Raw genomic sequence first — 23,299 nt, forward strand, 5'->3', positions numbered from 1 at the left:
CTTTGCTACTATGTTGCAGTTTTGCAGGCTTCCAGCACGGTCAGCAGTCGATTCCTTGGCAGAAGGTGAAGAGAGAGATGCAGAGGAACTCGGATGAGCTCTTGCATTCATTATCTAAAGTTTCCCCAGAGACAGAGACCCTAAATAGCCAGAAAAGAGGGTTTGGCTACCTAGGAGAGAGGATAGGCTACTAACACCTGAAGGAGCCTATCAGAAGGAGTCTCTGACGTCACCTGGTGGCACTGGCCACTCAGAGCAGTCCAGTGTGCCAGCAGCACCTCTGTTTCCAAGATGGCAGAGGTCTGGAGCACACTGGAGGAGCTCTGGACACCTCCCAGGGGAGGTGCAGGTCAGGGGAGTGGTCACTCCCCTTTCCTTTGTCCAGTTTCGCGCCAGAGCAGGGCTAAGGGGTCCCCTGAACCGGTGTAGACTGGCTTATGCAGAATTGGGCACATCTGTGCCCAACAAAGCATTTCCAGAGGCTGGGGGAGGCTACTCCTCCCCTGCCTTCACACCATTTTCCAAAGGGAGAGGGTGTAACACCCTCTCTCAGAGGAAGTTCTTTGTTCTGCCATCCTGGGCCGGGCCTGGCTGGACCCCAGGAGGGCAGATGCCTGTCTGAGGGGTTGGCAGCAGCAGCAGCAGCAGCTGCAGTGAAACCCCAGGAAGGGCAGTTTGGCAGTACCAGGGTCTGTGCTACAGACCACTGGGATCATGGGATTGTGCCAACTATGCCAGGATGGCATAGAGGGGGCAATTCCATGATCATAGACATGTTACATGGCCATATTCGGAGTTACCATTGTGAAGCTACATATAGGTAGTGACCTATATGTAGTGCACGCGTGTAATGGTGTCCCAGCACTCACAAAGTCCGGGGATTTGGCCTGAACAATGTGGGGGCACCTTGGTTAGTGCCAGGGTGCCATCACACTAAGTAACTTTGCACCTAACCTTTACCAGGTAAAGGTTAGACATATAGGTGACTTATAAGTTACTTAAGTGCAGTGTAAAATGGCTGTGAAATAACGTGGACGTTATTTCACTCAGGCTGCAGTGGCAGGCCTGTGTAAGAATTGTCAGAGCTCCCTATGGGTGGCAAAAGAAATGCTGCAGCCCATAGGGATCTCCTGGAACACCAATACCCTGGGTACCTCAGTACCATATACTAGGGAATTATAAGGGTGTTCCAGTAAGCCAATGTAAATTGGTAAAATTGGTCACTAGCCTGTCAGTGACAATTTGAAAGAAATGAGAGAGCATAACCACTGAGGTTCTGATTAGCAGAGCCTCAGTGAGACAGTTAGTCACTACACAGGTAACACATTCAGGCACACTTATGAGCACTGGGGCCCTGGAGAACAGGGTCCCAGTGACACATACAACTAAAACAACATATGTACAGTGAAAAATGGGGGAAACATGCCAGGCAAGATGGTACTGTAGGAGGCTGGACTGGCTTGTAGTGAGTACCAAGGGGTACTTGCACCTTGCACCAGGCCCAGTTATCCCTTATTAGTGTATAGGGTGTCTAGCAGCTTAGGCTGATAGATAATGGTAGCTTAGCAGAGCAGCTTAGGCTGAACTAGGAGACGTGTGAAGCTACTACAGTACCACTTAGTGTCATATGCACAATATCATAAGAAAACACAATACACAGTTATACTAAAAATAAAGGTACTTTATTTTTATGACAATATGCCAAAGTATCTTAGAGTGTACCCTCAGTGAGAGGATAGCAAATATACACAAGATATATATACACAATAGCAAAAATATGCAGTATAGTCTTAGAAAACAGTGCAAACAATGTATAGTTACAATAGGATGCAATGGGGAAACATAGGGATAGGGGCAACACAAACCATATACTCCAAAAGTGGAATGCGAACCACGAATGGACCCCAAACCTATGTGACCTTGTAGAGGGTCGCTGGGACTATTAGAAAATAGTGAGAGTTAGAAAAATAACCCTCCCCAAGATCCTGAAAAGTGAGTGCAAAGTGCACTAAAGTTCCCCTAAGGACAAAAGAGTCGTGTTAGAGGAATAATGCAGGAAAGACACAAACCAGCAATGCAACAACTGTGGATTTCCAATCTAGGGTACCTGTGGAACAAGGGGACCAAGTCCAAAAGTCACTAGCAAGTCGGAGATGGGCAGAGGCCCAGGAAATGCCAGCTGCGGGTGCAAAGAAGCTTCGACTGGACAGAAGAAGCTGAGGTTTCCGCAGGAACGAAAAGGGCTAGAGACTTCCCCTTTGGTGGACGGATCTCTCTCGCCTTGGAGAGTCGTGCAGAAGTGTTTTCCCGCCGAAAGGACGCCAACAAGCCTTGCTAGGCGCAAATCGTGCGTTTGGCGTTTTTGGACGCTGCTGGGGCCCAGGAGGGACCAGGAGGTCGCAAATTGGACCTGAAGAGAGAAGGGACGTCGAGCAAGACAAAGAGCCCTCACTGAAGCAGGTAGCACCCGGAGAAGTGCCAGAAACAGGCACTACAAGGATGCGTGAAACGGTGCTCGCCGAAGTTGCACAAAGGAGTCCCACGTCGCCGGAGACCAACTTAGAAAGTCGTGCAATGCAGGTTAGAGTGCCGTGGACCCAGGCTTGGCTGTGCACAAAGGATTTCCGCCGGAAGTACACAGGGGCCGGAGTAGCTGCAAAGTCGCGGTTCCCAGCAATGCAGCCCAGCGAGGTGAGGCAAGGACTTACCTCCACCAAACTTGGGCTGAAGAGTCACTGGACTGTGGGGGTCACTTGGACAGAGTCGCTGGATTCGAGGGACCTCGCTCGTCGTGCTGAGAGGAGACCCAAGGGACCGGTAATGCAGCTTTTTGGTGCCTGCGGTTGCAGGGGGAAGATTCCGTCGACCCACTGGAGATTTCTTCGGAGCTTCTGGTGCAGAGAGGAGGCAGACTACCCCCACAGCATGCACAAGCAGGAAAACAGTCGAGAAGGCGGCAGGATCAGCGTTACAGAGTTGCAGTAGTCGTCTTTGCTACTATGTTGCAGGTTTGCAGGCTTCCAGCGCGGTCAGCGGTCGATTCCTTATCAGAAGGTGAAGAGAGAGATGCAGAGGAACTCGGCTGAGCTCATGCATTCGTTATCTAAAGTTTCCCCAGAGACAGAGACCCTAAATAGCCAGAAAAGAGGGTTTGGCTACCTAGGAGAGAGGATAGGCTACTAACACCTGAAGGAGCCTATCAGCAGGAGTCTCTGACGTCACCTGGTGGCACTGGCCACTCAGAACAGTCCAGTGTGCCAGCAGCACCTCTGTTTCCAAGATGGCAGAGGTCTGGAGCACACTGGAGGAGCTCTGGACACCTCCCAGGGGAGGTGCAGGTCAGGGGAGTGGTCACTCCCCTTTCCTTTGTCCAGTTTCGCGCCAGAGCAGGGGCTAAGGGGTCCCTGAACCGGTGTAGACTGGCTTATGCAGAATTGGGCACATCTGTGCCCAACAAAGCATTTCCAGAGGCTGGGGGAGGCTACTCCTCCCCTGCCTTCACACCATTTTCCAAAGGGAGAGGGTGTCACACCCTCTCTCAGAGGAAGTTCTTTGTTCTGCCATCCTGGGCCAGGCCTGGCTGGACCCCAGGAGGGCAGCTGCCTGTCTGAGGGGTTGGCAGCAGCAGCAGCTGCAGTGAAACCCCACGAAGGGCAGTTTGGCAGTACCAGGGTCTGTGCTACAGACCACTGGGATCATGGGATTGTGCCAACTATGCCAGGATGGCATAGAGGGGGCAATTCCATGATCATAGACATGTTACATGGCCATATTCGGAGTTACCATTGTGAAGCTACATATAGGTAGTGACCTATATGTAGTGCACGCGTGTAATGGTGTCCCCGCACTCACAAAGTTCAGGGAATTGGCTCTGAACAATGTGGGGGCACCTTGGCTAGTGCCAGGGTGCCCTCACACTAAGTAACTTTGCACCTAACCTTTACCAGGTAAAGGTTAGACATATAGGTGACTTATAAGTTACTTAAGTGCAGTGTAAAATGGCTGTGAAATAACGTGGACGTTATTTCCCTCAGGCTGCAGTGGCAGGCCTGTGTAAGAATTGTCAGAGCTCCCTATGGGTGGCAAAAGAAATGCTGCAGCCCATAGGGATCTCCTGGAACCCCAATACCCTGGGTACCTCAGTACCATATACTAGGGAATTATAAGGGTGTTCCAGTAAGCCAATGTAAATTGGTAAAATTGGTCACTAGCCTGTTAGTGACAATTTGAAAGTAATGAGAGAGCATAACCACTGAGGTTCTGGTTAGCAGAGCCTCAGTGAGACAGTTAGGCACCACACAGGGAACATATACATGCACACCTATGAGCACTGGGGCCCTGTGTGACAGGGTCCCAGTGACACATACATATAGGCCACAAACCTATGAGCACTGGGGTCCTGACCAGCAGGATCCCAGAGACACATAACAAACATACTGAAAACATAGGCGGTCATTCTGACCCTGGCGGTCAAAGACCGCCAGGGCGGAGGACCGCGGGAGCACCTCCGACAGGCCGGCGGTGCTCCAATGGGGATTCCGACCGCGGCGGTAAAGCCGCGGTCGGACCGGCACCACTGGCGGGCTCCCGCCAGTGTACCGCCGCCCCATTGAATCCTCCAAGGCGGCGCAGCTTGCTGCGCCGCCGAGGGGATTCCGACCCCCCCTACCGCCATCCAGATCCCGGCGGTCCGACCGCCGGTATCCGGATGGCGGTAGGGGGGGTCGCGGGGCCCCTGGGGGCCCCTGCAGTGCCCATGCCACTGGCATGGGCATTGCAGGGGCCCCCGTAAGAGGGCCCCTACATGTATTTCACTGTCTGCTGTGCAGACAGTGAAATACGCGACGGGTGCAACTGCACCCGTCGCACAGCTTCCACTCCGCCGGCTCGATTCCGAGCCGGCTTCATCGTGGAAGCCTCTTTCCCGCTGGGCTGGCGGGCGGTCTGAAGGCGACCGCCCGCCAGCCCAGCGGGAAAGTCAGAATTACCGCCGCGGTCTTTCGACCGCGGAACGGTAACCTGACGGCGGGACTTTGGCGGGCGGCCTCCGCCGCCCGCCAAGGTCAGAATGAGGGCCATAGTGTTTGAGCACTGAGGCCTGGCTATCAGGATCCCAGTGAGACAGTGAAAACAGTGACAAACATCCTGACATACACTCACAAACAGGCCAAAAGTGGGGGTAACAAGGCTAGAAAGAGGCTACCTTCTCACAGGTACTTTCCTACATCCGTCAGGATATTTGTCTTCACCTGGGCAACAGGAAGCGGGAGATCTAAGAAATCAGCAGCCTTTCTTATCACAGAATGAAACGAGGCTGCCTCCTCTGTAAACTCCCCTGGTGATGCTAAATCCCATTCTGGAGAAGCATCGAGCCCACTGGCAGTGTCTAACCCTTGAAAGTCACCCAGGGGCACCACAATCTCCCCTTCCTCAAGGAGCTGTCTCCGATACTCTCCTTCCTCCAACAATCTCAGGGCCTTCCTTCGGGAACGCAACTTTGCCTCCAGCCCCAGCGTCGACAAAGAGTTGACTGACGTCGAAGAACGGTGTCGAGTAGGTGTCACCACTCAATCTCCGGACCCATCCGACGCCGGAGATGGATCCATTGGCGCAGTGGACATCCGATCTCTACCAACTGACGCCATCTGGCTTCGGGACGACTCCATCTGGATAGACATTGGCGTTGAAGGCCTTTCCACCGACGTCGACGGTCTCCTGCCGGACAGAATGGCATGAACTGGAGCGCCTAAATTAAATGCCAAGGAACCAGTTGGGCCAGCCGGCGCACCGCCTCCTGGCGCCATGTTCTGAAACCTGGCAAACATGGCATTAAGGAATGCCGCTGGATCCGATCCTGGAGTAGGAAAGACAGGATACTCCTGTGGAGCCGGAGCCGGATCCTGGATATCCTGATGTGCCGGAGAAAAGTGAGGACTCCGAGGTTCCACCACCTCAAAGACCGATGGCGCTGGAGAAGTCTGCGGAGTCGAAGGCTGAGGACTCACCGTCGGGCTGACCTCCCATGACTGATGGCGCCGAACAGATGGAGACCTCGACCTCGAACGGCTTCCTCTGGAACAATGCGGGAATCGTGAAGGTGCCGCTTCCTATGACTCTTCGCCGACTTCCCTGATGAAGATCTATGGAGACTCCCCTTCTCCTTTTTAGCCTTCACTAAAAAAAACTTGGCTTCACGCTCCTTAAGAGCCTTGGGATTCATTTTCTGGCACAAACCACACTCCTGAACGTTGTGGTCCGAGCTTAGACACCAGAGGCAGTCATTATCCGGGTCAGTGACTGACATACGACCTCCGCATTCTCTGCAAGCCTTGAACCCTGACTTCTTCGGAGCAGACGTTTCCGAAAATACAAAGTATCCCTTTCAACAGCAATCGACACAAGAGCTGGAGAAATAACCGTTATCGAAGGCACGGAAAAAAGGGAACTGACGTCAGCACGCTGGCGGGGACCTCTTATTGCCAGGATGATGTCAGTCGGAGCCGCGTGGAGTCGGGCAATTGTGACGTCCTTGCCGACGTGCAGAGCTGGAAAGAAGTTTCCGTCGAATGCTGCGCATTGGGGAGAATTCATTAGGTGAGGAATCCACAGGTAGTTGTATCCATCAGAATGGTACGTTTAATGCTTCACTGACACGTCCAGGCGGGTGGTTAGTGTGGCCAATAGATACCAATGGGTGTCATGAAAGTTTTATTACCTCCTCAGGGGATGTTAGGGGGTTCTTGTGTGTGAGGGTGTTGTGCAGCCATTTTAGCTATAGCTCCATGCACGTTAGTTTAATACACTAGGCTGCTGTGCACTTTTTTTTTACGGTCTTGTTTTAATTTCATCTATCTAACTGTTTTGCTTAGCCCAAGCACTGTGTTCTCAAACAAGACATTCTTGATCACTTTGTGCTTCAGTCAAGGCTATAGTTTGGTACATTGCCGGTGAACGTGGTAGAAGTTTAGTCTCCAACATTCGTAGAAAATACACATCCTTACGTAGGTACATTTTCTCAGAACATTAGCTGTGTTATTATAAAAACACTTCCTAGTACCATTACACGTTAAGAGGGAGATTCCAGCCAGGGAACCATGACTGTATGCCGATTTCTAAATGCTTCGCTGCAGATGCTAACGTAGACTACAGGCGTTTGCTCAGGTATGAGGGTTGATGTCCTCCCAGGGTAACCTGAAAGGCAGAATTGGAGCTTAACATGCTGTGCTCAAATTATGACTCAGACTCAGACTCAGAGACTTCAACACCGCACCAGAGTCTTCAACACCGCACCTCCGCCAGACCCCACCCCGACGACTCCTCCCACGCCTGCCGCCTCACCACCTGGACCCAAGTAGACGATGCCGAAACCCTAACAACCATGAATTCTATCCACTCAGGCTCTCCCACGGACCCGTGCCCTCATCACGTATTCAACAAAGCCGACGCCACCATCGCCCCCAAACTCCGCAAGATCATCAACCTCTCCTTCAACTCCGCCACCTTCCCAGACAGCTGGAAGCACGCAGAGATCCAACCCCTCCTCAAGAAACCCAAGGCTGACCCCAACGATCTCAAAAACTTCCGACCGATCTCTCTCCTCCCTTTTCCAGCGAAAGTCATCGAGAAGATCGTCAACACACAGCTCGCCCACTTCCTAGAAGTCAACTCCATCCTAGACCCCTCACAATCTGGATTCAGACGAAACCACAGCACTGAGACCGCACTCCTCGCCGCCACAGATGACATCAGACAACAAATGGACAACGGCGAAACCTCAGCCCTCATCCTCCTCGACCTATCTGCCGCTTTCGACACAGTCTGCCACCGCACCCTGCTAACCCGTCTCCACGAAGCCGGCATCCAAGACAAAGCCCTCAACTGGATCTCATCCTTCCTCTCCGACAGAACCCAGAGAGTCCGACTCTCACCCTTCCGCTCCAAAGCCACCAACCTCATCTGCGGCGTCCCCCAAGGATCCTCTCTTAGCCCAACGTTGTTCAACGTATACATGGCCCCCCTCGCACGACTGGCCCGTCAACACAACCTCAGCATCATCTCCTACGCCGACGACACCCAGCTCGTCCTCTCCCTGACCAAAGATCCGCTCACCGCCAAAACCAACCTCCACGAGGGACTAAAATCCATCACCGAGTGGATGAGCAACAGCCGCCTGAAGCTCAACTCCGACAAGACGGAAGTCCTCATCCTCGGACGCACCCCCTCGGCCTGGAACGACTCCTGGTGGCCCACCGCCCTCGGACCCCCACCCACCCCAGTCAGCCACGCACGAAACCTCGGCGTCATCCTCGACTCTGCTCTCACCATGTCCAAACAGATCAACGCCGTCTCCTCTTCTTGTTTCAACACCCTCCGCATGCTCCGCAGGATCTTCAAGTGGATTCCAACAGGAACCAGGAAGACGGTGACTCAAGCCCTCGTCAGTTGCAGACTCGACTACGGCAACGCACTCTACACAGGCATCCCAACGAAAGACATCAAACGACTCCAACGCATCCAGAACGCATCCGCCCGCCTGATCCTCGACATACCCCGCCGATGTCACATCTCCCCCCACCTGAAGGACCTCCACTGGCTCCCTGTGGAAAAAAGGATCACCTTCAAACTCCTCATCCACGCACACAAGGCACTCCACAACACCAGACCCACCTACCTGAACTCCAGACTCAACTTCTACGTCCCCACACGTCAACTCCGCTCGGCCAACCTCGCCCTCGTCCCCCGAATCCAGCGCAAGACCTCTGGCGGCAGATCCTTCTCCTTCCTCGCCGCCAAGACCTGGAACTCTCTCCCCACCTCACTACGCCAGACCCAGGACCTCCTCACCTTCAGGAGACTCCTCAAGACATGGCTCTTCGAATGCTAGCAGCACCCCCCCCCCCACCCCAGCGCCTCGAAACCCTGTCGGGTACATAGCGCGCTTTATAAATTCTTGATTGATTGATTGATTGATAGAAAATAGTCCATCGACTCCAGAGGCAATATGATAGCGTTATTCTTATGCTTCACTCTCATCGTCACCATTTTAATATTGTCATGTTGTGTCGTTCTGGTTATTGAAGATCACGCTTTGCTATCTAAAATGCAGTCGTTTTATTAAACCAGTCTTTAAAACTCATACTGCTGTTATTGTCATTTATATATGAGACTAGATTGAGAATGAGAGAACCGGATGCGACTTGAGTGACCACGACTTCCCTAAGAAGTATGATATGTCATGTGCTCGGCCGCCCAATCATCTCTACCTTTTGGGAGAGATGAGGCACTGCTAGTTAGCCGGAGCAAAACCCGGATTTGGAGTGACAGGTGTCACCCACTGTGGGTCAGACTCAGTCTCCCACAGCGTGGACGATCCTGCTGCTCAAAATCCAGTAGTCTCATTAGAATAATGAGAGCCTACGCGACAAGGGCACCCCTGCATGAGCAGGTCCAATGCACTGGACTTTATAAGTGCAGGGAAGCCATGTTACCTCTGTATTGCCCACAAGTCACTCGCTACCTGTGGTCCAGCTACATCATGGTAACTCTGAACTCAGGCATGTTATCAGACATGTCAAAATCATGCCCCAATACTAACGCCAGTATTGGCAGCATGCTTCCATGCACTCTGGGGGCTCCTTAAAGGTTCCCCAGTATTGCTCCTACCAGTCTTTCAGGGTTTGCAGACAGCCCATGCTGCTGCAGCCCCTCAGACAGGTTTCGGCCCTCCTGCTGCTTGACCAGCTCAAGCAGGAGAAGGAAGAACATAGGATTCCCACCCTCTCTCATGGAAATAGGTGTTACAAGGCTGGGGAGGGGTAGCCTCCCCACGCCACCAGCTTGCTTTGAAGGGCACATTTGGTGCCCTCCTTGCATAATTCAGTTTGCAACAGTCCAGGGATCCCAGGTCTGGCGCAAAAGCACACAAAGGAAAGGGGATTGACCACTCCTCTGTCCATCACTACCCCAGGCGTGGTGCCCAGAGCCCCTCCAGGTGGTCACTTAATTCTGCCATCTTGGAAACAAGGTGTTCAGAGGACCTTGGGAGCATCTGGTTGGTCAGGACAAGTGACTGACATCAGTGACCCCCTCTGATAGGTGTCATCCTGCAGACTGACCAAGGCCCGTTTTAGGGCTATTTAGAGACTCCCTTGTGGGTGGGTGCCCAGATTCGGCATGCAAGACTTCACCAGGACTCCTCTGCAATGACTTCCTCTGCTCCTGGCCACCGGAACTGCTGCTGGACTTCACACAAACCAAACAAGCCTGCAACTCCCAAGATGACCTCGCTTTCAACATTGTTTCTCCAGCCTCTTCCAGCAGCTGCAATATTTCCATAGCTGTGCATCCTCTGGGGTTGGTAAGACTTCTGCTGCACCAAAGAAGCAAGAAATAATCTCTCTTGGAGTGAGGGAGTCACTCCCTTGCATTCGCAAGCACCTAAGGCAATGACACCGGCTGGTGGGATCTTCTGCCATCCTGTTCCAAGAAGAATCTCCAACACAGATGGCCCCCCTGGTCCTCCCTACCTGCTGTTCAACTTGGGAGATGGTGAGCCCTTGCCTCTCCTTCCAGGACAGTATCCCTGTGCACCGCGATCCTTGCAGCAACCGAGTATTGTTGACGCCTGCTTCATGGGATCTTCAGGCTCCCAGTAGCCACACCTCTTCCAGCACTTAATCCTTTCAAAGACAGTCTCTCCTCTGCTGCTCCAGCGACGTGGGACTCCTCTCCAGGTGTGCTGACTGGACAAGAATTTACTGTGCCTGCTGCCAGTGGGTTGCCTGTGGGGGTTGCAACTGCTTCTGCTGGCTCTCCCAACTGCTGAAGGTCCCCCTGGACTCTCCTCCAAGTTCAAGTCCCTTAGGCCTTGCTGGTCCTCTTCCTCTCTGCAAATTCTCTGCTGCCCAGATTTGCATTTGTCAAGGCTTGTTGGTGGTCCTCCTGACCACTGACCACCTGCAACCCGGTGACCGGCATGGGATATCATCTGCATGGCTCCAAGGACTTCTATGCAGTTCCTGGGCTGATCTTCATCTTCCCTCCTCGACCAGATCCTCATCTACAGAAGGGTAGGTAGTGGCTCCTGCCCCTCCTGGACACTCTTGTGTCTTAAGGAAGACCAGGTAACTTACCTCTGATCTCCTGGTCGTTGGGGGTCACCCAGGTATTCACCTCTTGGGGTTCCGAGTTCTTCTAGCTCCCTTCTAACTACTCCATGTCTTTGGGCGGGGGATCTCATTTTGCATTCCACTATTTTAGTATATGATTTGGTCACCCTATAGAGCCCTAGCTATTTTTCATTAGCTCTTGCCAATGCTTGTTATTTCTATATGCTAATTCCTAATAATTACTGTGTGTATATATAGGGGATCATTCTGACTTCGGCGGGCGGCAGAGGCCGCCCGCCAAAGTTCCCCCGACAGAATACTGCAGCGCGGTCAAAAGACCGCCGCGGTAATTCTGAGTTTCCCGCTGGGCCGGCGGGCGACCGCCAGAAGGCCGGCCGCCCGCCCAGCGGGAAACCCCCTTCCACGAGGATGCCGGCTCCGAATGGAGCCGGCGGAGTGGAAAGGGTGCGACGGGTGCAGTTGCACCCGTCGCGATTTTCAGTGTCTGCTATGCAGACACTGAAAATCTTTGTGGGGCCCTGTTAGGGGGCCCCTGCAGTGCCCATGCCATTGGCATGGGCACTGCAGGGGCCCCCAGGGGCCCCACGACACCCGTTCCCGCCAGCAAGGTTCTGGCGGTCAAAACCGCCAGAACCAGGCTGGCGGGAAGGGGGTCGGAATCCCCATGGCGGCGCTGCCTGCAGCGCCGCCATGGAGGATTCCTCAGGCCAGGGGAAAACCGGCGGGAAACCGCCGGTTTCCCTTTTCTGACCGCGGCTTTACCGCGGCGGTCAGAATTGGCCTGGATGCACCGCCAGCCTGTTGGCGGTGCATTCGCGGGCCCCGGCCCTGGCGGTCTATGACCACCAGGGTCGGAATGACCCCCATAGTGTGTACTTACCTCCAGTTGGGGGACTGCCTATAAGTAATCTAGTTCAGCACTACTGTCATAAAGTACTTTTGTTTTTGTAACACTGTGTGGTTCCTTTCAGGAGTGCTAAATTGTTGTGTGACTTCTGTGGTACTGCAAGTGCTTTACACTTCTCCTAGATAAGTCGTGGCTGCTCACCACAGCTACCACTAGAGAGCCCTGGCTTCCTAGACACTGTCTCACTAACTAATAGGGGTTGCCTGGACCTGGTATAGGGTGCAAACACCATAGGTGTCCACTACACACCAGGCCAGCTTCCTACATTGGTGGTGCAGCTGTGGGATAAGACATTTGCAACTGCCTTACCACTCTGTCACTGGTAACTTTCCACAGGAAAACCCACCACTAGTCTATAGAGTACACTACACTCAGTAATTAGGATCACTAGACTTCCAGTTTAGGTAAGTTGGGGGTCTGGCATAGCCCTTTCTCTTAAGTCTTTAGAAAGTCTTGTCAATTAGGGTAGGTTAGTACACCCACACTACTCTAGGATAATGTCTTCAGTAGAAAACACAGCTCAGGTCTGGGACTGTCAGTACGAGAACCTTACCTTTCAGGACTTGAGGGAGATGTGTGCTTCTAGGAAGCTGAAGACAGGGAGAAATCCCAACAAACCTCTCCTTTTAGGATTGCTGCTCCAGGCTGATATCTAGAAAACAACTGACCTGGAGGGATAGGAGGAAGAGACTAACCCTCCACTCGTTGATAGGGTAGACCTAGACTCACTGGGGAGGGTCAGGAAGAAAGTGGGGAACACACTAGTCCTGCAGAGCACTCATTGCAGTGTGAAGGTTGGACACACCAGTAGGGCCATTTTTACTCCCAGGGGGTTAGTGCAAAGAGTATCCAGTAGGAGGGATAGGTCCTCCCCATCTGGCCATACCCATGTCGCAGCAGTAACTGATGAGACTAACCACTCTAGCTCAGAAGGTGTAGGAAAGTACCATCTTGCCTGGCATGTTACCCCCATTTTTCACTGTATATATGTTGTTTTAGTTGTATGTGTCACTGGGACCCTGGTAACCCAGGGCCCCAGTGCTCATAAGTGTGCCTGAATGTGTTACCTGTGTAGTGACTAACTGTCTCACTGAGGCTCTGCTAATCAGAACCTCAGTGGTTATGCTCTCTCATTTCTTTCTAAATTGTCACTAACAGGCTAGTGACCAATTTTACCAATTTACATTGGCTTACTGGAACACCCTTATAATTCCCTAGTATATGGTACTGAGGTACCCAGGGTATTGGGGTTCCAGGAGATCCCTATGGGCTGCAGCATTTCTTTTGCCACCCATAGGGAGCTCTGACAATTCTTACACAGGCCTGCCACTGCAGCCTGAGTGAAATAACGTCCACGTTATTTCACAGCCATTTTACACTGCACTTAAGTAACTTATAAGTCACCTATATGTCTAACCTTTACCTGGTAAAGGTTAGGTGCAAAGTTACTTAGTGTGAGGGCACCCTGGCACTAGCCAAGGTGCCCCCACATTGTTCAGAGCCAATTCACTGAACTTTGTGAGTGCGGGGACACCATTACACGCGTGCACTACATAGAGGTCACTACCTATATGTAGCTTCACCATGGTAACTCCGAATATGGCCATGTAACATGTCTATGATCATGGAATTGCCCCCTCTATGCCATCCTGGCATTGTTGGTACAATTCCATGATCCCAGTGGTCTGTAGCACAGACCCTGGTACTGCCAGACTGCCCTTCCTGGGGTTTCACTGCAGCTGCTGCTGCTGCCAACCCCTCAGACAGGCAGCTGCCCTCCTGGGGTCCAGCCAGGCCTGGCCCAGGATGGCAGAACAAAGAACTTCCTCTGAGAGAGGGTGTGACACCCTCTCCCTTTGGAAAATGGTGTGAAGGCAGGGGAGGAGTAGCCTCCCCCAGCCTCTGGAAATGCTTTGTTGGGCACAGATGTGCCCAATTCTGCATAAGCCAGTCTACACCGGTTCAGGGACCCCTTAGCCCCTGCTCTGGCACGAAACTGGACAAAGGAAAAGGGGAGTGACCACTCCCCTGACCTGCACCTCCCCTGGGAGGTGTCCAGAGCTCCTCCAGTGTGCTCCAGACCTCTGCCATCTTGGAAACAGAGGTGCTGCTGGCACACTGGACTGCTCTGAGTGGCCAGTGCCACCAGGTGACGTCAGAGACTCCTTGTGATAGGCTCCTTCAGGTGTTAGTAGCCTTTCCTCTCTCCTAGGTAGCCAAACCCTCTTTTCTGGCTATTTAGGGTCTCTGTCTCTGGGGAATCTTTAGATAACGAATGCATGAGCTCAGCCGAGTTCCTCTGCATCTCCCTCTTCACCTTCTGATAAGGAATCGACCGCTGACCGCGCTGGAAGCCTGCAAACCTGCAACATAGTAGCAAAGACGACTACTGCAACTCTGTAACGCTGATCCTGCCGCCTTCTCGACTGTTTTCCTGCTTGTGCATGCTGTGGGGGTAGTCTGCCTCCTCTCTGCACCAGAAGCTCCGAAGAAATCTCCCGTGGGTCGACGGAATCTTCCCCCTGCAACCGCAGGCACCAAAAAGCTGCATTACCGGTCCCTTGGGTCTCCTCTCAGCACGACGAGCGAGGTCCCTCGAATCCAGCGACGCTGTCCAAGTGACCCCCACAGTCCAGTGACTCTTCAGCCCAAGTTTGGTGGAGGTAAGTCCTTGCCTCACCTCGCTGGGCTGCATTGCTGGGAACCGCGACTTTGCAGCTACTCCGGCCCCTGTGCACTTCCGGCGGAAATCCTTCGTGCACAGCCAAGCCTGGGTCCACGGCACTCTAACCTGCATTGCACGACTTTCTAAGTTGGTCTCCGGCGACGTGGGACTCCTTTGTGCAACTTCGGTGAGCACCGTTTCACGCATCCTCGTAGTGCCTGTTTCTGGCACTTCTCCGGGTGCTACCTGCTTCAGTGAGGGCTCTTTGTCTTGCTCGACGTCCCCTCTCTCTGCAGGTCCAATTTGCGACCTCCTGGTCCCTCCTGGGCCCCAGCAGCGTCCAAAAATGCCAAACGCACGATTTGCGTGTAGCAAGGCTTGTTGGCGTCCTTCCGGCGGGAAAACACTTCTGCACGACTCTCCAAAGCGAGAGGGATCCGTCCACCAAAGGGGAAGTCTCTAGCCCTTTTCGTTCTTGCAGAAACCTCAGCTTCTTCTCTCCAGTCGAAGCTTCTTTGCACCCGCAGCTGGCATTTCCTGGGCATCTGCCCATCTCCGACTTGCTTGTGACTTTTGGACTTGGTCCCCTTGTTCCACAGGTACCCTAGATTGGAAATCCACAGTTGTTGCATTGCTGGTTTGTGTCTTTCCTGCATTATTCCTCTAACACGACTCTTTTGTCCTTAGGGGAAATTTAGTGCACTTTGCACTCACTTTTCAGGGTCTTGGGGAGGGTTATTTTTCTAACTCTCACTATTTTCTAATAGTCCCAGCGACCCTCTACAAGGTCACATAGGTTTGGGGTCCATTCGTGGTTCGCATTCCACTTCTGGAGTATATGGTTTGTGTTGCCCCTATCCCTATGTTTCCCCATTGCATCCTATTGTAACTATACATTGTTTGCACTGTTTTCTAAGACTATACTGCATATTTTTGCTATTGTGTATATATATCTTGTGTATATTTCCTATCCTCTCACTGAGGGTACACTCTAAGATACTTTGGCATATTGTCATAAAAATAAAGTACCTTTATTTTTAGTATAACTGTGTATTGTGTTTTCTTATGATATTGTGCATATGACACTAAGTGGTACTGTAGTAGCTTCACACGTCTCCTAGTTCAGCCTAAGCTGCTCTGCTAAGCTACCATTATCTATCAGCCTAAGCTGCTAGACACCCTATACACTAATAAGGGATAACTGGGCCTGGTGCAAGGTGTAAGTACCCCTTGGTACTCACTACAAGCCAGTCCAGCCTCCTACATTGGTTGTGCAGTGGTGGGATAAGTGCTTGAGACTACTTACCACTCTTGTCATTGTACTTTTCATAAGAGAAAAATATACAAAACAAGGTCAGTGTATATACACATAGCCAAAAAGTTTTGCATTTCCTCTTTTCACTCTTTTCTAAGTGCTGAAAAGTACTCCTAAACTTTCAAAAAGTTCTTAAAAGTTTAAAAAGTTTTTTTCTGTCTTTCCAAAAAGTTCTGAAAACTTTTTTCTCTTTTTCTATCACTTTAACTCTCTCTAAAAAATGTCTGGTACAGGCCAAAATGTTGAACTGTCCAAAATTGCATATGATCACCTTAGCTGGAAAGGAGCAAGGAGTCTCTGCATAGAGAGAGGTTTGAGTGTAGGGAAGAATCCTTCCTTAGAACTGTTAATTAATATGCTTAGAGTACAGGATAAGGCCATAAGTGCCCAATCTGGTGAAAAAGTAGCTAATGGTTCTCAATCTGATCCAGGGACTCCCCCAGGAAAAGGTTCAGGAAAGAAACTTCTCAGCCTGCCCATTACTAGACAGTCTAGCATAGTTGGTACATAAATTGAATCACACCATACTGATGGTGTGCTCTCACATTATGCTGGTAGCCAAGCTGTTAGGGTGCCCTCTGTAAGGGACAGGTCTCCTTCTGTTCATTCCCATCATACCTCAGTATCTAGAAATGTCCCTCCCACCCACCCTGATGACAGATTGTTAGAAAGGGAACTCAATAGATTGAGAGTGGAACAAACCAGACTGAAGCTCAAGAAGCAACAGCTGGATTTGGATAGACAGTCTTTAGAATTAGAGAAGGAAAGACAGAAGTTGGGTTTAGATACCCATGGTGGCAGCAGCAGTATTCCCCATAGTCATCCTGCAAAAGAGCATGATTCCAGGAATCTGCACAAGATAGTTCCCCCTTATAAGGAGGGGGATGACATTAACAAGTGGTTTGCTGCACTTGAGAGGGCCTGTGCTGTACAGGATGTCCCTCAAAGCAGTGGGCTGCTATCCTATGGCTATCATTTAGTGGAAAAGGTAGGGATAGGCTCCTTACAGTGAAAGAAAATGATGCCAATAATTTCCAAGTTCTTAAGAATGCACTCCTGGATGGTTATGGCTTAACCACTGAACAGTACAGGATAAAGTTCAGAGAGACCAAAAAGGAGTCTTCACAAGACTGGGTTGATTTCATTGACCATTCAGTGAAGGCCTTGGAGGGGTGGTTACATGGCAGTAAAGTTACTGATTATGACAGCCTGTATAACTTAATCCTGAGAGAGCATATTCTTAATAATTGTGTGTCTGATTTGTTGCACCAGTACTTGGTGGACTCTGATCTGACCTCTCCCCAAGAATTGGGAAAGAAGGCAGACAAATGGGTCAGAACAAGAGTGAACAGAAAAGTGCATACAGGGGGTGACAAAGATGGCAACAAAAAGAAGGATGGTAAGTCTTCTGACAAGGGTGGGGACAAATCTAAAAATGAGTCTTCATCAGGCCCACAAAAACACTCTGGTGGGGGTGGTGGGCCCAAATCCTCCTTTAATCAGAACAAGGAAAAGAAACCATGGTGCTATTTATGTAAAATAAAAGGCCATTGGACAACAGATCCCAGTTGTCCAAAGAAAGGCACCACAGCTCCTACCACTACAACCCCTACTGCTACACCTAGTGTCCCTACTAATAGCAGTGGTGGTGGGAGCAAACCTACTAATAGCCAATCCAAGGGAGTAGCTGGGCTCACTTTTGGTAATTTAGTTGGGGTTGGTCTGATTAGGGAGACCACAGAGGCTACTTTAGTCTCTGAAGGGGCTATTGATTTAGCCACTTTGGTTGCTTGCCCCCATAACTTGGAGAAGTACAAGCAACTAACCCTAATAAATGGTGTTGAGGTCCAGGCCTACAGGGACACAGGTGCCAGTGTCACAATGGTGATTGAGAAACTGGTGCACCCTGAACAACACATACTTGGACACCAGTACCAAGTAACCGATGCTCACAACATAACACAAAGCCACCCCATGGCTGTTGTAAATCTCAACTGGGGGGGGGTAACTGGTCCAAAGAAAGTTGTGGTAGCTTCAGATTTACCTGTAGACTGTCTATTAGGGAATGATTTGGAGACATCAGCTTGGTCAGATGTGGAGTTGGAGGCCCATGCAGCAATGCTGGGCATCCCAGGGCATATTTTTGCTTTGACAAGGGCTCAGGCCAAAAAGCAAAAAGGACAAGGAAGCTTGGATCCTGGAACAATGGACCAAGTGCTCCCTAAAGCTAGGGCTAGTAGAAGCAAACCACTTCCTACTATCCCTCCCTCTACAGTGGATTCTACTTCTGAGGAAGAAGAATTCCCTCCCTGTGCAGAATCTACACCAGAGGAGCTGGAAGCAGACACTGCTGAGCTTTTGGGTGAAGGGGGGCCTGCCAGAGAGGAGCTGAGTGTGGCACAGCAAACCTGTCCCACATTAGAGGGTCTCAGACAGCAAGCTGTCAAACAGGCTAATGGGGATGTCAGTGACTCTCACTGAGTTTACTGGGCGGACAACCTCTTGTACACTGAGCATAGGGATCCTAAACCTGGAGCTGCCAGGAGATTAGTGATTCCTCAGGAGTACAGAAAGTTCCTCCTAACACTGGCACATGACATTCCCTTAGCTGGGCACCTGGGTCAAATGAAAACTTGGGACAGATTGGTACCATTGTTTCATTGGCCTAGGATGTCTGAGGACACAAAGGAATTTTGTAAGTCCTGTGAAACCTGTCAAGCCAGTGGCAAGACAGGTGGCACTCCAAAGGCACCCCTTATCCCACTGCCTGTGGTTGGGGTTCCCTTTGAAAGGGTAGGGGTTGACATAGTTGGCCCCCTTGACCCTCCTACTGCTTCAGGCAATAGGTTTATCTTAGTGGTAGTGGACCATGCCACAAGATATCCTGAAGCTATTCCTTTAAGGACCACTACAGCTCCTGCAGTGGCAAAGGCCCTCCTGGGAATATTTTCCAGGGTGGGCTTCCCAAAGGAAGTAGTATCAGACAGGGGAAGCAATTTCATGTCTGCATACTTAAAGGCCATGTGGAAGGAGTGTGGTGTAACGTACAAGTTCACAACACCCTATCATCCACAAACAAATGGACTGGTGGAGAGATTTAATAAAACTCTCAAAGGCATGATTATAGGTCTCCCTGAAAAACTCCGCAGGAGATGGGATATCCTTCTACCATGCCTCCTTTTTGCCTACAGGGAGGTACCCCAGAAAGGAGTGGGCTTCAGCCCCTTTGAACTTCTTTTTGGACACCCTGTTAGGGGTCCACTCACACTTGTAAAGGAGGGTTGGGAACAACCTTTAAAAGCTCCTAAGCAGGATATTGTGGATTATGTACTTGGCCTCAGATCAAGGATGGCTGAGTACATGAAAAAGGCCAGTAAAAATCTTCAGGCCAGCCAAGAGCTCCAGAAGCAATGGCATGATCAGAAGGCTGTTTTGGTTCAGTACCAACCAGGGCAGAAAGTGTGGGTCTTGGAGCCTGTGGCCCCAAGAGCACTCCAAGATAAATGGAGTGGACCCCACACAATTGTTGAAAAGAAGGGTGAAGTCACCTACTTGGTTGACTTAGGCACTGCAAGGAGTCCCCTTAGGGTGCTCCATGTCAACCGCCTGAAACCCTACTATGACAGGGCTGATCTCACCCTGCTCATGGCAACAGATGAGGGACAGGAAGAAGACAGTGATCCTCTACCTGATCTCTTCTCTTCCACAGATCAAGATGCTCTTGTGGAAGGTGTAGTTTTGGCTGATTGTCTTACTGCTGAGCAGAAAGACAATTGCATAAATCTCCTAGGACAATTTTCAGAACTCTTCTCTATTGTGCCAGGCACCACTTCTTGGTGTGAGCACACTATAGATACTGGAGACAGTTTACCTGTCAAAAGTAAGATCTATAGGCAGCCTGACCATGTCAGGGACTGCATAAAGCAAGAAGTTCAGAAAATGTTGGAACTAGGAGTGGTTGAGCACTCTGACAGTCCATGGGCTTCTCCTGTGGTACTGGTACCAAAACCCAATTCTAAAGATGGAAAGAAAGAAATGCGGTTTTGTGTAGACTATAGAGGTCTCAACTTGGTAACCAAAACTGATGCTCACCCTATACCCAGGGCAGATGAGCTCATAGATACACTGGCATCTGCCAAGTATCTAAGCACTTTTGATTTGACTGCAGGGTATTGGCAGATCAAATTGTCAGAAGATGCTAAACCTAAGACTGCATTTTCTACCATTGGAGGACATTACCAGTTTACTGTAATGCCTTTTGGTTTAAAAAATGCACCTGCCACTTTTCAGAGGTTGGTGAACACAGTCCTGCAAGGGCTGGAAGCTTTCAGTGCAGCATATTTGGACGATATAGCTGTCTTTAGCTCCAGCTGGGATGATCACCTGGTCCACCTATGGAAAGTTTTGGAGGCCCTGCAAAAGGCAGGCCTCACTATCAAGGCTTCAAAGGGCCAGATAGGGCAGGGTAAGGTGGTTTATCTGGGACACCTTGTTGGTGGGGAACAGATTGCACCACTTCAGGGGAAAATCCAAACAATTATTGATTGGGTTCCCCCTACCACTCAGACTCAGGTGAGAGCCTTCCTAGGCCTCACTGGGTATTACAGGAGGTTCATTAAGAACTATGGCTCCATTGCAGCCCCTCTTAATGACCTCACTTCCAAGAAAATGCCTAAAAAGGTACTATGGACAGCAAGCTGTCAGAAAGCTTTTGAGGAGCTGAAGCAGGCCATGTGCTCTGCACCTGTCCTGAAAAGCCCTTGTTACTCTAAAAAATTCTATGTCCAGACTGATGCATCTGAATTAGGAGTAGGGGCAGTCCTATCACAACTTAATTCTGAGGGCCAGGATCAACCTGTTGCTTTTATTAGTAGAAGGTTGACCCCTAGAGAAAAGCGTTGGTCTGCCATTGAGAGGGAGGCCTTTGCTGTGGTCTGGGCTCTGAAGAAGTTGAGGCCATACCTGTTTGGCACTCACTTCATTGTTCAGACAGACCACAAACCTCTACTTTGGCTAAAACAAATGAAAGGTGAAAATCCTAAATTGTTGAGGTGGTCCATATCCCTACAGGGAATGGACTATACAGTGGAACATAGACCTGGGAGTAGCCACTCCAATGCAGATGGACTCTCCAGATATTTCCACTTAGACAATGAAGACTCATCAGGTAATGGCTAGTCTTATTGTCCTTCGTTTGGGGGGGGGTTGTGTAGGAAAGTACCATCTTGCCTGGCATGTTACCCCCATTTTTCACTGTATATATGTTGTTTTAGTTGTATGTGTCACTGGGACCCTGGTAACCCAGGGCCCCAGTGCTCATAAGTGTGCCTGAATGTGTTACCTGTGTAGTGACTAACTGTCTCACTGAGGCTCTGCTAATCAGAACCTCAGTGGTTATGCTCTCTCATTTCTTTCTAAATTGTCACTAACAGGCTAGTGACCAATTTTACCAATTTACATTGGCTTACTGGAACACCCTTATAATTCCCTAGTATATGGCACTGAGGTACCCAGGGTATTGGGGTTCCAGGAGATCCCTATGGGCTGCAGCATTTCTTTTGCCACCCATAGGGAGCTCTGACAATTCTTACACAGGCCTGCCACTGCAGCCTGAGTGAAATAACGTCCACGTTATTTCACAGCCATTTTACACTGCACTTAAGTAACTTATAAGTCACCTATATGTCTAACCTTTACCTGGTAAAGGGTAGGTGCAAAGTTACTTAGTGTGAGGGCACCCTGGCACTAGCCAAGGTGCCCCCACATTGTTCAGAGCCAATTCACTGAACTTTGTGAGTGCGGGGACACCATTACACGCGTGCACTACATATAGGTCACTACCTATATGTAGCTTCACCATGGTAACTCCGAATATGGCCATGTAACATGTCTATGATCATGGAATTGCCCACTCTATGCCATCCTGGCATTGTTGGTACAATTCCATGATCCCAGTGGTCTGTAGCACAGACCCTGGTACTGCCAGACTGCCCTTCCTGGGGTTTCACTGCAGCTGCTGCTGCTGCCAACCCCTCAGACAGGCAGCTGCCCTCCTGGGGTCCAGCCAGGCCTGGCCCAGGATGGCAGAACAAAGAACTTCCTCTAAGAGAGGGTGTGACACCCTCTCCCTTTGGAAAATGGTGTGAAGGCAGGGGAGGAGTAGCCTCCCCCAGCCTCTGGAAATGCTTTGTTGGGCACAGATGTGCCCAATTCTGCATAAGCCAGTCTACACTGGTTCAGGGACCCCTTAGCCCCTGCTCTGGCGCGAAACTGGACAAAGGAAAAGGGGAGTGACCACTCCCCTGACCTGCACCTCCCCTGGGAGGTGTCCAGAGCTCCTCCAGTGTGCTCCAGACCTCTGCCATCTTGGAAACAGAGGTGCTGCTGGCACACTGGACTGCTCTGAGTGGCCAGTGCCACCAGGTGACGTCAGAGACTCCTTGTGATAGGCTCCTTCAGGTGTTAGTAGCCTTTCCTCTCTCCTAGGTAGCCAAACCCTCTTTTCTGGCTATTTAGGGTCTCTGTCTCTGGGGAAACTTTAGATAACGAATGCATGAGCTCAGCCGAGTTCCTCTGCATCTCCCTCTTCACCTTCTGATAAGGAATCGACCGCTGACCGCGCTGGAAGCCTGCAAACCTGCAACATAGTAGCAAAGACGACTACTGCAACTCTGTAACGCTGATCCTGCCGCCTTCTCGACTGTTTTCCTGCTTGTGCATGCTGTGGGGGTAGTCTGCCTCCTCTCTGCACCAGAAGCTCCGAAGAAATCTCCCGTGGGTCGACGGAATCTTCCCCCTGCAACCGCAGGCACCAAAAAGCTGCATTACCGGTCCCTTGGGTCTCCTCTCAGCACGACGAGCGAGGTCCCTCGAATCCAGCGACGCTGTCCAAGTGACCCCCACAGTCCAGTGAGTCTTCAGCCCAAGTTTGGTGGAGGTAAGTCCTTGCCTCACCTCGCTGGGCTGCATTGCTGGGAACCGCGACTTTGCAGCTACTCCGGCCCCTGTGCACTTCCGGCGGAAATCCTTCGTGCACAGCCAAGCCTGGGTCCACGGCACTCTAACCTGCATTGCACGACTTTCTAAGTTGGTCCCCGGCGACGTGGGACTCCTTTGTGCAACTTCGGCGAGCACCGTTTCACGCATCCTTGTAGTGCCTGTTTCTGGCACTTCTCCGGGTGCTACCTGCTTTAGTGAGGGCTCTTTGTCTTGCTCGACGTCCCCTCTCTCTTCAGGTCCAATTTGCGACCTTCTGGTCCCTCCTGGGCCCCAGCAGCGCCCAA

Source organism: Pleurodeles waltl, chromosome 1_1, assembly GCF_031143425.1.
Source record: "Pleurodeles waltl isolate 20211129_DDA chromosome 1_1, aPleWal1.hap1.20221129, whole genome shotgun sequence".
Lineage (NCBI taxonomy): Eukaryota > Metazoa > Chordata > Amphibia > Caudata > Salamandridae > Pleurodeles > Pleurodeles waltl.